The sequence below is a fragment of the Hibiscus syriacus genome, unplaced genomic scaffold (assembly GCF_006381635.1).
Source record: "Hibiscus syriacus cultivar Baekdansim isolate YM2019G1 unplaced genomic scaffold, ASM638163v2 tig00111390_pilon, whole genome shotgun sequence".
NCBI classification, from domain to species: domain Eukaryota; kingdom Viridiplantae; phylum Streptophyta; class Magnoliopsida; order Malvales; family Malvaceae; genus Hibiscus; species Hibiscus syriacus.
Genome location: NW_024063077.1, coordinates 358565 through 378337, shown reverse-complemented (window position 1 = coordinate 378337; position 19773 = coordinate 358565).

Sequence of the window (19773 nt, the reverse complement as noted above, 5' to 3'; positions counted from 1 at the left end):
TTCAAGTGATGCTTCCTTCAAATGGCATAACCTTTGAAATATCAAGAGACATGTTTTGTGAATCACCAAGAGTCATGGCTATTGGTTCTTCAAAAGTCACATCTTTTGGTTTTCCAAAAGCCATGATTTTTGAATAATCTCCTTGAAAATATATATCTCTTGAATTATCCTGCAAAACAAAAGAGAGAATAGGAGAAGAAGTAAGGTTAAATAAAAATTGTCCTTCACTCTCATCTTTTCCTCCAACTTTATTCTTTTCAATTCTCTTATTTTCAATTCCAACGGTTTCTGCATCCACTCTCTGTTCATCATTTTCAACTCCAACATTTTGTTCAACTTCATAATGCTTTTGTTCATTTGAATTTTTCTCCAAACATTCTTCAGTTGCACTGTCTTTAAGTTGTTGTTTCTTTGCTTCAATGTTTTTCTACAAGCTGTTTTGATCTTTATTTACTCGGCTAGGAGATAGTGGAGTCAAGATGACTTTCCTCTCATTGTGGAAGAATGAATACTGATTTGTGAAGCCATCATAAACAACCTGTTTTTCAAATTGCCATGGCCTCCCCAAAAGTAAATGGCTCGTATTCATAGTCACCACATCACATAGGATCTCTTCTTTATACCTTCCAAGTGAGAATGACACAAGTACTTGTTCAGTGACCTTCAATTCTTCCTCGTCGTTTAACCATTGCAAGTCATATGGGCTGGAATGTTTAATTTTCATAAGTCTCAATTTGTTCACCATGTATGTGCTTGCAATATTTGTACAACTCCCTCCGTCAATAGCTACAAGACACACTTTACCATTTACATGGCAACGAGTGTGAAATGTATTTGTTCTTTGCTATTTGTCCTCCAAGGTTAGGAAAGATGAAAATTCACAAGACATTGTTAGTAAAAATTAAAGAAAATTAAAACCTTACTAGCACACTCACAAAGCCTCACTCCAAAGAAAAGATAAGATCACTGCATTCAACACTCGTGTTTACTCTTGGGAATATAACTTGACTTTTAACAATTCCCCTTCTGATCTCACTCTCTCAATTAGTCTTTTTCCACTCAATTTCTCTTGCTAGGTCATTTGAAGAACTTACTCAAAATTAGAACAAGTTAATTATTTCCTTGTGTGTGTCGGCTGCAAATAAGGTTAAGGTTGAAAGGAATAGAAGAAATGGAAAGGTAAAAGAAAATATTTAAGGTATTAAAAGAAAGAAATGGTTGAAGACATGGAAAATGAAAGGATGAAAAAGGAAGAGGTGACTTACAATTCAAGAAACAACACTTACGGCAACCTTTCTCAAGAAACAATAAGGTTATCTTCTCTTAGTGTAGATGGCTTCTTTGATGTACTTGCAATGGTAGAGCACTTTCCTTGGATTTGCTTTCTTTTTCTGAAATTCTTCTTTTTCTTTTCTTTTTTTGAAATTTTTTCTTCTTTTTCTCTTTTCTTTCTTTTTGTACTCCAATATTTATGTAGGAGTCTTTTTTTTTTGTTTTGCACGCCAATGACACTTTTGTTGTCAATCCAACTATGCTCTGATTACCTCTTGATATAAGGTGATCTACACGCTTTGGTGGAATTGAGTAGATAGCCTTATTGTGTCCCGATCTAGGATTGACAAGTACTGATGTCCTTGAATTATAAGCTTGGGCTGCAATAAAGATAAGAAAGAAATACGATTAATATTGCAATAATAAATGGAAAAATAAGATAAATGATGAAATGAAAGAATAAGGATAGAGATGGATGCAGAATTGATGGTCTTGATGGATGAAGTTGATGGTGTTGATGATGAAATGGAGAAGGTGGTGGTGTTGTATCTCAAGCACGCCAAAGAGGAAACAATGCTAGGAAGCATAATTTCGATCTTCACAAACTTGCTAGAGGGGTGGTAGAAGTGTCTTCAACCCACTAGATATCAATCTAGGAATTTAAGAATCAAAATGGAAGGAATGACGCCACAAGTATATGAATTATACTTGCTTAATCGATAAAGTTCACAAAGAACTTTGAAGAGAAATTAACTCACAAGAGTATGTTTTATATATGAGATGAGATGATTACAAATAATGGCAAGCCTCTCAATTTATAGGAAATGAGAGGGCTTGGCCGAATGGTTACATATGGATTCGGCTAAGTACATATATCTATAGAAATACATGATGATTCAAGATGAAAGGAGAAGTCATGGCTTGGTGATGGTTCGGTTAACCCTTCATGAAGGGGCTTGATGGTTCGGCTAAGGGTGAGGAGACATCTAACTTGGCCGAATATGCATGCTTGTTCACCTTGGCGCCAATTCCCTCTCTCTGGCCGAATAGTGATGTGCCTCCTCATGTTTGGCGCCAAAGCTCTCATGTGCTAGGCATGTGTTGTGGCCGAATAGGCATAGAGCTCTATGTCATGTCTCTTGGTGATTTAAGCCTCCAATGGTTGCAATCTCTTCACCAACGTGCTTCTAGATGAAAAGGCATCTTCATGGGCAGCATCATTCATGAAAGGTCACAATGTTTGGAAAGATAACCTTTCACGTTTTAGTTAGTTTGGAGGTGAATGAGCTAGAGGTAAGCTAGCCATAGGTGAGTTGTAGCATGGTGAACATTATGGCAGCTCCTTGTGAAAAGATACCTCTTGAGGTGGTAACTATTTGCGAAAAGATACGATTTCAAAAATTTTGACTTAGGACATATTTGAAGTGTCCTGAGTGGTGATGATGTTGGTGCACCTCTCCAACTGAATCGAAGTCATCTTGCGGCTCAAATCTTAAGCTCAATCCAGCTATGAGCTCACGAGTCTCCGAACAACTTTTCACCAATAGTTCCTTACGCTCTCCTAAACATCCCAATGTAAGTTTCCTTTCTGTTATATGTTTCATTTAGCTCCAATATATCTCCCAAGTTATAGCAGAATGTGCCTACATACATAACATAAAGAATAAGTTAAGTATATGAACTATATTAATGTGTATAAGAAAAATATGTGTACTGTAGGTTATAATAATAACATATACATTATATGATACTGAATATTATTATTATAACTATAGATTATATGCTTAAATATCAATCAATGATGCTAATCATATCATATAATGAATGAATGCACATGTTTTGATAATTCAAGTATAGTATAATATGCAAATGTATGCTCATAATAATACATAGTGCATAAATGAGTAAATTTAAGATAAAGTAAGGTAGAACTCCCTTAGATTGAACTTTATAGATCTTCAATGATTTGAGTATGTCATGAAGAAAGTTAGAGCTAGACAGGATCACATCACATTACTAGATTAAGGTCCAAACAATTCAGGGAAGTACTCTTAACTAAGTGTCTTGAAGCTTTCAATTCATTCAACAGCTTAACACAATCCAACATTAAGTTGTGTAATGTTTTAATAGCTAAAACATAATTTAGCATATACACATCTTAATAATTGATGCACATTGCATGTTAAGAATGTTAGAATAGTCTCGCATTCATTTAAGCATGATTTATTACATTCATAAAATGACAGCATGCTTATTCATTCATTTGTTAGCTCATGTGCATTCATTTTTAGCTCCTAGACCTTATACATTAGTTTACATATGTTATATAATGATATTCTTAGCTCATGTCAAGCATTCATAGCTCACAAGGTCATAAACATGCACGACAGCAAGGTAATTAGACCATACAAGCTCAATGCATTTGAATTACCTTGTTTTCTTTGCACATATAGGTACATTGGAGCATGACACACATTAGGGCAACTTGATGGAGTATTTGGGATTCATACGCAGCTCGTGGAACACAATGGGAAGCTCAACTCAGCTGGAGGAGCTCAAGGCTAGCTAATCTCAGCTAGTTGGACTATTTGAAGACAAGTTGTTAAAAGTGACCTCAATTGTAGTTGAACATAGCTGAATGTGCTGTTAAGAAGCTTGGGAGATCACGGCTAAGAGCATCATTCATTATCATCCCTTATCTTGCTAGCTAACTAAACACATGCAAGCTTGAAGATAACTTAACTCACGCCCAAGGTTGCTGTCCATTCTTGGTCTTTATCCTATGCATAAGGTTGCGCCACAAGCATCCTAGAGAGTCATGTGCACGCCTTGTGACCAGCCAGGCCATGTGCTATGCGTGTGACCCCATTTAGGCACCAAGATGAATGGCCACATAACCATTCCGCCAAGGATCATTTCTCCTCCAAATTAGAGCCAACTTGAAGGGATTCAAGCACTATTCGCCAAGGATTAAGACTCCATATGCCAACCAAACCAGCACCTATGTTTTTATATTATTTATTAATTAATTATGTCATTTAGAAATGACACAAGGGTTGGCCGAACCACCATGTATCCATTCGGCCAAGTCCCTTCAAAATCTATAAATAGGTTAGTCATATTCATTTGTAAACACACCTTTCTTATAATTTAAAGTGAGATTATTCTATTTTCTTAAGTCCTTGTGACTTTTATAGACTTATCAAGTAATTTATTTACTTGTGGCGTCAACCCCATCTTCCTTTATACTTGTGGATCCTATCTCTCTATAGATGGTGGATCAAAGTCCTTTGTTACCACCCCTTAGAAAGATTTGTAAGGTTGGATATTTTCTCAATATAACATTGGTTCTTCCTTCGTCATTTTAAGATATTATCCTCACCAACCATCCTTTGTTTCATCAACCATACCAAAGCCATACCAATATACTTCCGCTACCATTTCTCATAACATAAATAGCCTACCATTTCACCTATACATCTACCACCAAACCATCTATTATAGTCATTCACTTATGCATGTTGTTTTGCTTCCTTCCTAGATCCACAATCAATTATAGGTAGGAGTACCATACATCAAGTGGTATCTGAGCTTTGGTGGAAGAAGCAACGTGCAACAACAACAGAAATACAAAAATAAGTGCAAGTGAAGTGCAAGAAAAGAAAATAAAAAAATCAACAAAGAAAATTGCAAGCACTTAAAGGAAAAAGAAAAGAAAAGAAAAGTTAAAGCACTCTTCAACAAGTCTCATCACCAAGCCAATTCAAGTAAGCCTTTAAAATTAATTGTGGTGATGGAAGGGTTATAAAGTGACTATGTGTAAGTAACCCCTTTTTTCTCTTCTTTCTTATTTCTAAGTCACCATTTTCATTATATTTTGCATTCCATTCCTACTAACCCTATTACAGCCGACGCACAACAAGTAAATTTTACTTGGTACAATTTTGAGTAAAGTTACTTAGAACTTGAGATAAAGAGATTGAGAAGAAAAAGGCTTGAGTGTGAGAGACTAGAAGATGGCTAGTAAAAGCCTTTAAGTCATAGATTGCAAACACGAGCGGATTGAGTGACATTCAAGTTTCATTGGAGTGAACTCGTGAGGCTTTGTCAGAGTATTATTTGGTAAGGTCCTAAACACATTTCTTTTTTTTTATTTTGCTAACATGTCTCTTCCATCCAACATCTTTGTAGTTAAAAGGACTTTTAACATTCAAAGTCAAGAAGATTAATAATGAGAGAATATCATCCATACAAAATGTCACGTGGGAGATAAAGTTTGTGTGGTGATCATTGATGGAGGACGTTGTACAAATGTAGCAAGTACTCATATGGTGGAAAAGTTAGGTCTAAAGACTTCCAAGCATCCTCATCCTTACAAACTTTAGTGGCTCAATGATGTGGGGGAAGCAAAGGTAATCAAACAAGTTGTTTTCCCTTTCTCAATTGGAAGATACAAGGATGACGTTCTTTGTGATGTGGTGCCCATGAGTGCAAGCCACATTATATTAGGATGACCTTGGCAATTTGATAAGAAGGCCACTCATGATGGGTTTTCCAATGAGTATTCCTTCCAACATCAAGGAAAGAAAATCATATTGGCGCCTATGCTTCCAAATCAAGTCTATGAATTTCAAGTGACCCTTAAGTCACGCATAGAAGAATGAGAAAAGGAAAAGAAGGCGAAAGAAATTCACTCTCAGAAGATGAATATATATGCCAGTTGAGGAGATGTTCAGAAACATTTATCAATAAAGAAAAGCTATACTTATACTTATGTATAAGGAAAGTTTTCTACTTACTAACCCTCCTGAAGGCTTGCCTTCTTCTGTCTCTACTCTTTTGCAAGAATTTGAAGACATGTTCCCTGAAGAAATTTCAGATGGATTACCACTGATTAGAGGAATTGAACATCAAATTGATTTCATTCCCAGAGCCACCATTCTTAATAGACCAGGGTACATAAGCAATCCCAAGTAAACCAAGGAATTACAAAAGCAAGTCAAAGACCTACTAGACAAAGGATATATTCGGGAGAGTTTAGGTCCTTGTGATGTACCGGTTTTGTTGGTGCCAAAGAAAGATGAAACTTGGAGAATATGTGTGGATTGTAAGGTTATCAACCAGATCACTATCAAATATAGGCACCCTATACCTCAATTGGATGATATGTTTGATAAACTTAGTGGAGCCAGTATCTTCTCCAAAATTGACTTAAAAAGTGGCTACCATAATATTAGAAAGAAGGAAGGTGACGAGTAGAAACCATATTCAAGACTAAACAAGGTTTGTATGAGTGGTTAGTCATGCCTTTTGGCTTAACTAATGGCCCTAGCTCCTTTATGCGTTTGATGAACCATGTATTTTAGCCTTATATTAGAAAGTTTTGTGTTGCTTATTTTGATGACATCTTGATATACAGTAAGTCCCTGAACGAGCATGTTGAACATTTCAGATCTATTAATAGTACTTTGAGAGAAGATCACTTATACGCTAATCTCAAGAAGTGTACTTTTTGTATTGAACAAGTTACCTTATTAGGCTCGTTATAAGTTCACGGAGACTAGCAGTGGATCCGGATAAGATTAAGGCAATTAATGAATGGCCAAAACCTATCAACGTCAGTCAAGTTCGGAGTTTCCATGGATTGCTAGTTTTTATAGGAGGTTTGTACCAAACTTCAGTTCTATTGTCGCCCCCTTAATAGAGATTATTAAGAAGAATTCAAACATCTCTTAGGGAAAAGAATAAGATGTAGCATCCAACGAACTCAAGGATTGTTTGACAAAGGCACCACTATTAGCCTTACCAAACTTTGAAAAGACATTTGAAGTTGAATGTGATGCCTCCAAAATTGGAATTGGTGATTTTTTGAGTCAAGAGAAGCCAATCGCTTATTTTAGTGAGAAAATAAATGGTGCAACCTTGAACTATCCAACATATGACAAAGAGATGTATGCACTCATTCGAGTATTAGAGACTTGGCAGCACTACTTGTTAATAAGGGAATTTGTTATACACTTACCATGAAGCATTAAAGCATATCAAAGGACAACACAAACTTAACAAGAAACACGCCAAGTGGGTCAAATTCCTTGAGTCTTTTCACTATGTCATCCACTATAAGAAAGGAAAAGATAACATTCTGGCAGATGCTCATTAACGCAAGTATGTTTTACTTAACACTTTGGATTCTAAACTCATTGGTTTTTCATTCATTAAAGAACAATATGCTACTGACTTGGACTTTAGACAAAAATATAAGTTACGTGAAACATGTGCTCATGACAAATACTACCAACATGAAGGATATCTTTTCAAGGAATGGAGACTTTACATCCCACAAGATTCCATGAGAGAAGTATTAACCAAAGAAGCACATGAAGGGGGACTTATGGGACACTTTGGCGTTGAAAAGATGCTTAGCATCTTGAAAGAACACCTCTTTTGGCCAAAGATGAAAAGGTACGTTGAAAAGGTATGTGAAAAATGCTTAGTGTGTAGAAAGGCAAAGTCAAGATTCATGCCCCATTGATTGTACATGTCTTTGTCGATACCAACCATACCATGGGTAGATATCTCTATGGACTTTGTTTTGGGTTTACCAAAGACCAAGAGTGGAAAGGATTCAATATATGTGGTGGTCGATGGGTTCTCTATAATGGCCCACTTATACCATGCAACAAGACCGATGATGTTGTCCATGTTACAAATTTATTCTTCAGAGAGGTGGTAAGGTTACATGGACTTCCTCGAACCATTGTGTCAAATAGAGATGTCAAATTCTTAAGCCACTTTTAGAGGACTTTGTGGAGAAAATAGTGAACAAAGACGGAAATGACAAGGCATAATTTGTTAAAAGACTCCATCAATAAGTCAAGGACAATATTGAAAGAAGAACTAGACAATATTGAAAGAAGAACTAGACAATATGAACAGCAAGTAAACAAGAGAAGGAAGAAGATAACTTTTGAAGTCGGTGATTGGGTTTGGGTACACTTTAGAAAAGAAAGGTTCCCAAATCAAAGAAAGACCAAACTACTACCCCGAGGAGATGGTCCATTTCAAATTGTGGAAAAGATAAATGATAATGCATATAAACTAGAGTTATCTGGTGAGTTTGGTGGCGTAAGTCCTTCATTCAACATCTCAGACTTATCAGCATTTGAGGATGGAAATGATTTGGGGACTAATCGCTTAAAAGAAGGGGGAATGATGTGATCACGCCTACCATAGATCTAGAAGTCTTGCCTCAAGGTCCCATTACTAGATCAAGGGCCAAACAATTCAGGAAAGTACTCTTAAGTAAGTGTCTTGAAGCTTTCAATTCATTCGACAATTTAACATCATCCAATGTTAAGTTGTATAAAGTTTTAATAGCTAAAGCATAACTTAGCATATACACATCTTTATAATTGATGCACATTGCATGTTAAGCAAGTTAGAATAGTATTGCATTCATTTAAGCATGATTTATTACATTCATGAAATGGCATCATGCTTATTCATTCATTTGTTAGCTCATGTGCATTCATTTTTAGCTCTTAGACCTTATACATTAGTTTACATATGTTATATAATGATATTCTTAGCTCATGTCAAGTATTCATAGCTCACAATGTCATAAACATGCACGACAACAAGGTAATTAGACCATACAAGCTCAATGCCTTTGAATTACCTTGTTTTATTTGCACATGTAGGTACATTAGAGCATGGAACACATTAGGGCAGCTTGGTAGAGTATTTTGGATTCATATGCAGCTCACAATCTGCTCACAAACATCATGGCAGCTCGTGAAACACAATGGGAATCTCAACTCAGCTGGAGGAGCTCAAGGCTAGCTAATCTAAGCTAGTTGGACTATTTGAAGACAAGTTGTTAAAAGTGACCTCAATTATAGCTGAACATAACTGAATTTGCTGCTAAGATTCTTGGGAGATCACGGCAAAGAGGATCATTCAACACTAGCCCTTGTCTTGCTAGCTAGCTAAACACATGCAAGCTTGAAGATAGCTCAACTCACGCCCAAGGTTGCTGTCCATGCTTGGTCTTCATCCTATACATAAGTTTGCACCACAAGGATCCTAGAGAGTCATGTGCACGCCTTGTGACTAGCTAGGCCATGTGCTATGTGTGTGACTCCAGGCACCAAGACGAATAACCACATAACCATTCCGCCAAGCATCATTTCTCCTCCAAATTGGCGCCAACTTGAAGGGATTCAAGCACTATTCGACCAAGGATTAAGAATACCTATGCCAACCGAACCAACACCTATGTTTTCATATTATTTATTAATTAATTGTCATTTAGAAAGGACACAAGGGTCGGCTGAACCACCATGTATCCATTCGGCGAAGTCCCTTCAAAATCTATAAATATGTTAGTCTGATTTATTTGTAAACACACATTTCTTATAATTTAAAGTGAGATTATTCTCTTTTCTTAAATCTTTATGACTTTTATCAACTTATCAAGTAATTTATTTATTTGTGACATCAACCCCTTCTTCTTTGATACTTGTGGTCCCTATCTCTCTATATATAGTGCATCCAAGTCCTTTGTTACCACCCCTTAGAAAGATTTGTAAGGTTAGGTCTTTGCTCAATATAGCATTGGTTCTTTATAGGTCATTCTAAGATATTATCCTCACCAACCATCCTTTGTTTCATCAACCATACCAAAGCCATATCAATAAACTTCCGCTACCATTTCTCATAACATAAATAGCCTACCATTTCACCTATACATCTACCACCAAGCCATCTATTTGAGTCATTCACTTATGCATGTTGTTTTGCTTCCTTCCTATATCCATAATCAATTAAAGGTAGGAGTACCTAACATCAAATAGTATCAGAGCTTTGGTGGAAGAAACAACATACAACAACAACAACAACAACAAAAATACAAAAAGAAGTACAAGTGAAGTGCAAGAAAAGAAAATAAAAAAATTGCAAAGAAAATTGCAAGAACTCAAAAGAAGAAAACAAAAAGAAGAAAAAAGAAAAAAGTTGAAGCACTCATCAACAAGTCTCATCACCAAGCCAATTCAAGTAAGCCTTTAAAACTGATTGTGGTAATAGAAGGGTTGTGAAGTGACTTTGTGTAAGTAACACCTTTATTCTCTTTTTTCTTATTTTTAAGCCACCATTTTCATTATATTTTGTTTTCCATTCCTACTAACCCTTTTGCAGCCAACGCACAAGTAAATTTTATTTGGTACAGTTTTGAGTAAAGTTACTTAGAACTTGAGATAAAGAGATTGAGCGGAAAAAGGCTTGAGTATAGGAGACTATAAGATGACTACTAAAAGCCTTGAAGTCTTAGAGTGCAAACACGAGCGGATTGAGTGACATTCAAGTTTCCTTGGAGTGAACTCGTGAGGCTTTGTGAGAGCATTATTTGGTAAGGTCCTAAACACATTTTCTTTTTTTTTTTATTTTGCTAACATGTCTCTTTCATCCAACATCTTTGTAGTTAAAAAGACTTTTAACATTCAAAGTTAAGAAGATGAACAAAGAGAGAATATATTCCATACAAAATGTCACGTGGGAGATAAAGTTTGTTTGGTGATCATTGATGGAGGAAGTTGTACAAACGTAGCAAGTACTCATATGGTAGAAAAATTGGGTCTAAAGACTTCCAAGCATCCTCATCCTTACAAACTTCAGTGGCTCAATGATGTGGGGGAAGCAAAAGTAACCAAACAAGTTGTTGTCCCTTTCTCAATTGGAAGATATAAAGATGAAGTTCTTTATGATGTGGTGCCCATGAGTGCAAGCCACATTATATTAGGACGACCTTGGCAATTTGACAAGAAGGCCACTTATGATGGGTTTTCCAAGAGTATTCCTTCCAACATCAAAGAAAGAAAATCAAATTGGTGCCTATGCTTCCAAGTCAAGTCCATGAATGTCAAGTGACCCTTAAGTCACGCATAGAAGAATGTGAGAAAGAAAAGAAGGCCAAAGAAATTCACACTCAGAAGATGAACATATATGCCAGTAGAGGATATGTTTGGAAACGTTTATCGAAAAAGAAAGCTATACTTATACTTATGTATAAGGAAAGCTTTCTACTTACTAACCCTCCTGAAGGCTTGCCTTTTTTTGTCTCTACTTTTTTGAAGGAATTTGAAGACATGTTCCCTGAAGAAATTCCAGATGGATTACCATCGATTAGAGGAATTTAACATCAAATTGATTTCATTCCAGGAGTCATCATTCCTAATAGACTAGCGTACAGAAGCAATCCCGATGAAACCAAGGAATTACAAAAGCAAGTCAAAGAACTACTAGACAAAGGATACATTCGGGAGAGTTTAGGTCCTTGTGTTGTACCGATTTTTTTGGTGCCAAAGAAAGATGTAACTTGGAAAATGTGTGTGGATTGTAGGGCTGTGAACCAGATCACTATCAAATATAGGCACCCTATACCTTGATTAGATGATATGCTTGATAAACTTAGTGGAGCCAGTATCTTCTCTAAAATTGACTTGAAAAGTAGCTATCATCATATTAGAATGAAGGAAAGTGACGAGTGGAAACTGCATTCAAGACTAGACAAGGTTTGTATGAATGGTTAGTCATGTCTTTTGGCTTAACTAATGCCTCTAGCACCTTTATGAGTCTAATGAGCCATGTCCTTCGGCCTTACATTGTAAGTTTTGTGTTGTTTATTTTGATGACATCTTGATATACAGTAAGTCCCTGAACGAGCATGTTAAACATTTAAGATCTATTATTAGCACTTTGAGAGAATAGCACTTTGAGAGAATAACACTTATACGTTAATCTCAAGAAGTGTGCTTTTGTACTGACCAAGTTATCTTCTTAGGCTTCATTGTAAGTTCACAGGGACTAGCAGTTGATCCAGAGAAGATTAAGGAAATTCAAGAATGGCCAAAACCTATCAACGTGAGTCAAGTTCAGAGTTTCCATGGATTGGCTAGTTTTTACAGGATGTTTGTACCAAACTTTAGTTCTATTTTTGCCCCCTTAACAGGGATTATTAAGAAGAATTCAAACTTCTCTTGGGGCAAAGAAAAAGATGTAGCATTCAACGAACTCAAGGATTGTTTGACAAAGGCACCACTATTAGCCTTGCCAAACTTTGAAAAGACATTTGAAGTTGAATGTGATGCCTTCGGAATTGGAATTGGTGATGTTTTGAGTCAATAAGGGAAGCCAGTCGCTTATTTTAGTGAGAAACGAAATGGTGAACCTTGAACTATCCAACATATGAAAAAAGTGATGTATGCACTCATCCAAGCATTAGAAACTTGACAGCACTACTTGTTACCAAGGGAATTTGTTATACACTTTGACCATGAAGGATTAAAGCATATCAAAGGACAACACAAACTTAACAAGAGACACACCAAATGGGTGAATTCCTTGAGTCTTTTCCCTATGTCATCCACTATAAGAAAGGAAAAGATAACATTGTGGTAGATGCTCTTTCACGCAGGTATGTTTTACTTAACACTTTGGATTCTAAACTCCTTTGTTTTTCATTCATTAAAGAACAATATACTACTGACTTGGACTTTGGAGAAAAGTATAAGTTATGTGAAACAGGTGTTCATGACGAATACTACCAACATGATGGATATCTTTTCAAGGAAGAGAGACTTTGCATCCACAAGGTTCCATGAGAGAAGTATTAACCAAATAAGCACATGAAGGGGGACTTATGGGACACTTTGGCGTTGAAAAGACACTTAGCATCTTGAAAGAACACCTCTTTTGCTCGAAGATGAAAAGGTACATTGAAAATGTATGTGAAAGGTGCTTAGTGTGTAGAAATGCAAAGTCAAGAGTCATGCCCCATGGATTGTACATGCCTTTAGCGATATCAACCATGTCATGGGTAGATATCTGTATGGACTTTGTTTTGGGTTTACCAAAGACCAAGAGTGGAAAGGATTCGATATATGTGGTGGTCGATAGGTTCTCCAAGATGGCCCACTTTATACCATGCAACAAGACCGATGATGTTATCCATGTTGCAAATTTATTCTTCAGAGAGGTGGTAAGGTTACATGGACTTCCTCGAACCATTGTGTCAGATAGAGATGTCAAATTCTTAAGGGATTTTTGGAGGAATTTGTGGAGCAAAGTTGGCACAAAACTACTATTTCTACTACATGTCATCCAAAAACGGATGGACAAACAGAAGTGGTTAATAGAGTTTTGTCAACATTACTTAGATTCATCTTCAAGAAGAACATCAAAACTTGGGAAGAATGTCTTCCACACGTGTAGTTTGCTTACAACGAACCATTCATTCAACAACCCAATATTCTCTATTTGAGGTAGTGTATGGTTTTAACCCTTTAACTCCTTTAGACTTACTTCCTTTACCTTGAGATCAAATAGTGAACAAAGATGGAAAAGACAAAGCAGAATTTGTTAAAAGACTCCATCAACAAGTCAATGACAATATTGAAAGAATAACTAGACAATATGAACAACAAGCAAACAAGGGAAGGAAGAAGATAACTTTTAAAGTCGGTGATTGGGTTTGGGTACACTTTAGAAAAGAAAGATTCCTAAATCAAAGAAAGTCCAAACTACTACCCCGAGGAGATGGTCCATTTCAAATTGTGGAAAATATAAATGACAATGCATATAAACTAGAGTTGTCCCGTGAGTTTGGTGGCGTAAGTGCTTCATTCAACATCTCAGACTTATCATCATTTGAGGATGGCAACGATTTAGGGACCAAATGCTTAAAAGAAGGGGAAATGATGTGATCACGCCTATCTTGGATCCAGAATTCATGCCTCAAGGTCCCATTACTAGATCAAGGGCCAAACAATTCAGGGAAATACTCTTAACTAAGTGTCTTGAACCTTTCAATTCATTCGACAACTTAACACCATCCAATGTTATGTTGTATAATTTTTTAATAGCTGAAACATAATTTAGCATATACATATCTTTATAATTGATGCACATTGCATGTTAAGCATGTTAGAATAGTTTTGCATTCATTTAAGCATGATTTATTACATTCATGAAATGACAGCATGCTTATTCATTCATTTGTTAGCTCATGTGCATTCATTTTTAGCTCTTAGACCTTATACATTAGTTTACATATATTATATAATGATATTCTTATCTCATGTGAAGTATTCATAGCTCACAAGGTCATAAACATCCACGGCAGCAAGGTAACATGCCTTTGAATTACCTTGTTTTCTTTGCACATGTAGGTACATTGGAGCATGACACACATTAGAGCAGCTTGGTGGAGTATTTGGGATTCATATGCAACTCACAATCAGCTCACAAACATCATGATAGCTCGTGGAACACAATGAGAAGCTCAACTCAGCTAGAGGAGCTCAAGGCTAGCTAATCTCAACTAGTTAGACTATTTGAAGACAAGTTGTTAGAAGTGACCTCAATTGTAGCTGAGCATAGCTGAATGTGCTGCTAAGAAGCTTGGGAGATCACGGCTAAAAGGATCATTCACCACTAACCCTTGTCTTGCTAGCTAGCTAAACACATGCAAGCTTGAAGATATCTCAACTCACGCCCAAGGCTACTGCCCATGCTTGATCTTCATCCTATGCATAAGGTTGCACCACAAGCATCCTACAGAGCCATGTGCACGCCTTATAACCAGCCATGCTATGTTCTATGTGTGTGACTCCATTTAAGTGCCAAGATGAATGGCCACATAACCATTCGGCCAAACATCATTTATCCTCAAAATTGATGCCAACTTGAAGGGATTCAAACACTATTCTACCAAGGATTAAGACTCCCTATGCCAACCGAACCAGCACCTATGTTTTCATATTATTTATTAATTAATTATGTCATTTAGAAAGGACACAAGGGATGGACGAACCACCATATATCCATTCGGCCAAGTCCCTTCAAAATCTATAAATATGCTAGTCCCTTCAAAATCTATAAATATGCTAGTCTTATTCATTTGTAAACACACATTTCTTATAATTTAAAGTGAGATTATTCTTTTTTCTTAAGTCCTTGTGACTTTTATCGACTTATCAAGTAATTTATTTACTTGTGGCGTCAACACCTTCTTCATTGATACTTGTGGTTCCGATCTCTCTATAGATAATGGGTTCAAGTCCTTTGTTACCACCCCTTAGAAAGATTTGTAAGGCGAGGTCTTTTCTCAATATAGCATTGGTTATTCATTGTTCATTCTAAGATATTATCCTCACAAACCATCCTTTGTTTCATCAACCATACCAAAGCCATATCAACATACTTCTGCTACAATTTCTCATAACATAAATAGCCTACCATTTCACCTATACATCTACCACCAAACCATCTATTTGAGTCATTCACTTATGCAGGTTGTTTTTCTTCCTTCCTTGATCCATAATCAATTAAAGGTAGAAGTACCTTACTTCATTAGTATCTTGAAAAGACTCACAAGGTATGCCTCAGTAGCTTCCTGGAGAGCCAACACAACATGGCTTTGGAAATGTAAACCAGTCTGCAAAACAAATCCACATGAAATGAGGTTAAACCGAACCAATTCTCAAGGAAAAGAATATCCCATAAAAAAAGAACCATCTTGCACCTTGAAGTACTATGCAATTTCACGAACAAGCCTCTGGAAGGGCAATTTCCTGATGAGAAGTGTAGTACTCTTCTGGTACTTACGAATTTCACTGCGATGATAAAATATGTGAATTCAATAAGCCTAAATAATAAGAGAACCAAAGCAATGAACAGGAGTCTCTTTAGAATGTGAAGGGAAAGAAGACTAACCGGAGGGCAACAGTTCCAGGACGGTAACGTTAGGGCTTCTTCAGACCATTGGTGGTTGGGGAAGACTTACGGGCAATGTGATAGAAAGCAACACGATTCAGAAGTTAATATACAAGAAGAGAAACCTATAATTGAGGTAAATATTCTTTTAACAAAGGAAAAAAAAAGCAACCTTAGTTGTGAGTTGCCTCCGAGGAGCCTTTCCTCCAGTTGACTTACAGCAATTTGGTTGGTATGGGCCATCTCTGCAAATAAATTAAAAACTTTCAATTTTGATAGAATCTTGTATCTACATTTTCTCAACTACCAAAAAACAATACAGAAAAGCTATATCTCCATTGCAGCAGATCGCTAAACAAACCCTAATGCTCCATTAGGGTAATCTAAAACTCCCTAAAATCTAGACAATCATAAATCAAAACAGATAACCGAACACTAGCCTCCCAGGGGATTTCAGACACACCAAAAAAATTCCCAACTTATAAATTCAAAATGTTACTAATAATTTCCTTCCATATATCCTAATTCAATTGATAATTTATAAGAAACATAAGTCAAACAAAATAAAACAAATACTATGAGACCCTAAAATTAATATTAGATAACTTATGAAGAAGAAAAAGAAAATTAAAGAGAAATGAACGAACCCTAGAATTTTTTGCTTCCTTCTTGGATGAAACTCCCAATGTATGCGTGATGGTAAGAACCTGAAAGCAGTAGCCCTTGAGAGTTCTTTATAGAAGATTTGGAAATTGGCTACCTAATGCCAATCGGACGGTTACGAATAATTATCTGTGTGTTTCTTCTGTAAGAAATCTGACAGTCAAACTGTCAAAAGTTGTGTTTTCTCTGCCTGAATGGACGGTTAAAATTAACCTAAAGGGTGAAGACGCAGATCGTCTGAGATGAATAATAGATCCTCATTGGTTGCATGGAAATGCTTTTTAAATCTAATTATGGGGTGTATTGATATATCACTTAACTATTTAAGTATGGTTAATCAAATCATCAATATTTAACATTAAACGAAGGAGGTATAATTATTAAAAATATATATAATTACATATTTTTATCTATAATGCGTATATATTTTATTATTTATTTTTAATTTTAATTTAATTAAATAAATTTAATATCCAATTATATGGTAATATTTGTTTCCACCTAATATGCAGGGTACAAATAGTATTACAAATGAATAGAGCATTCCGTACACTATTTGTGACTCATGCGTTTATTTTCGTTTGTTAAGCTAAATAAATAAGTTTGAAAAAAAAATTATGTTCATTTAATAAACAAACGAACGTAAATAAATGTGTGTTTTGTTCGTTTACAAACTCATTTATAAGTTTGTTTATTGACTCATTCGTTTATATTCATGAAATATCTTGTTTAATGACTTGTTTATAAAAGCTCGTTTACTTCTAAATTTTTATATTTTATATTTTAAATATCGGTGAATGTAAGGATTAAATTGAACACATGATAAAATTTGAAGTTTAAACTATGAAGTTTAAAGAGTTTAAGTGTTAGTAGTGTAATCACTACAATAAATTTTCTTATTGGTGGCATTTAAAATATTGTCACCGGAACTTACATTTACGTCACTATTTGTATTTTGTGACATAAAATTTGATGTCACGACGAACGTCACCCTAAGTGTGTCACTAAATGTCAAGAGTGACAATGTATTTATTTTCATCAAGTATTATCATACATATATTGACATTAATATATATTGTCACCTTATAACTTGTATTTAGTGACAACTAATTACGTCATCAAATAAATAAAATTATGTCATTGATTATTCCTATCGTCACCGATAATACTATATTTTGATTTTATAAGTGACGAAAGAAATATTGTCACATTGTTAGTGAAGTTGTATATGGTCACTAAATAATAATATAAATGTCGATAATACCCAAAAGTTTATAAATTATAATAATTACCCAAAATTTTTATAAATTATAATAGTTGCCCAAAACTTTTATAAATTACAATAGTTGCCCAAAACTTTTATAAATTACAATAATGCTCAAAATTTTACAAATTAAATAATGGACCAAAACTTTTACAAATTACAATAATGGCCCAAAACTTTTAAAATTACAAAAATGGCCCAAAACTTTTATAAATTACAGTAAAAGCCTATATACAATTTAAAAATTAGAATAAAGGCTTATCTTTTTACAAATTACATTAATGTGCTAAAAATGTACAATCATTGCAATTCAATTGTTTCCCTCTAAAATGCAAAAAAAAAAAAAAAATTGCAACATCTTGGCCACAATTCGTAAGCTTTCATGCTAGTCTTCAACTATCTTCCCTGATCCATTACCTCTCAGCCACCATTATCGCTCATTGTTTCCAAATCCTGACAGCTATGAGCAAATAAAACATATTGCTTGATAATGCCTGATAAATTATTTTTAAAAAGTTGAATAGGAATATGTCATTTTAGCACATCAACAAAATAAATGATGTGACAACATGAACCAAAGGATGAGATATAGGGGTGTTCAAATTTTCGAACTAATTCGGTTAACTGATCGAATCGAATTAGTTCGATTAATTCGGTCGGCCACCGAATTAATTCGGTCGGTTAACGGTTAAGAAAATATTTAAAATTCGGTTAACGGTTAATTCGGTTCGAAATCGGTTAATTAACCGAAATTAAATTTTAAATATATTATATATAACATATGGGCTCAGTCCAAACCATTTAAAACTTAATTAATAATTTAAGATCCTATAACTTTTAAACCTAAATCAATATTAATTAATTAAAAAAATTATATAAATTTTTATTTTATAATTATATATTATTTAAATTAATTGTAAACTGTTTTTTTGAATTAAAAAATATTAAATATATTATATATAACATATGGGTTCAGCCCAAACCATTTAAAACCCAATTAATAATTTAAGATCCAATAACTTTTAAACCTAAATCAATATTAATTAATTAAAAAAATTATATAAAATTTATATTTCATAATTATATATTATTTAAATTAATTTGAAACTGTTTTTTTAATTAAAAAATATTTAATTTTTATATAAATTAGAAAATTTAAAAAAAAAATCGGTTAATTCAAAAATTAACCGAAATTTATTTGGTTCGATTAATATTTCCATAAAAAGTTCGATTCGATTAACGATTAAAGAAAAAAAAATTTGATTAATTCGGTTCGGTCGGCCACCGAATGAACATCCCTAATGAGACATATAAAAGATTCATTGTCGTGCATACACAAATTGATGATCGTACTAAATCAACAAGACACATAAATGCACAATATGCACGCATAATCATATACCCTGATAAATACCAAAAGAATAAAAATGAAAATGAAGACAAGAACGAAGTATGTACAAATTGAATAGTTATGTTAATATAAACGATAGGATTAATTTAAACTCTCAACAACAACTAAATCAAGTTTTTTTTTCTATTCACATAAAATAAATGTTGTCTTTACAAAAAAAAAAAAAAATAGAGTGACAATGCTACAATAGATAATTATGATTCTACTTTTTGTGGGTATACTTATTTATCTATTGGTCTCAACTTAAAAAGTTAGCATTTCCAACCCTTAATATTAGGTATATTATCTATAAATTACAACTAGCAGCAAGTAAATCAAATAGAAAAACATGGTGGTTGCGGTTTTATTATTTTTACCTGAACGCAATATGCCGAACTAAACCGATTTGTAA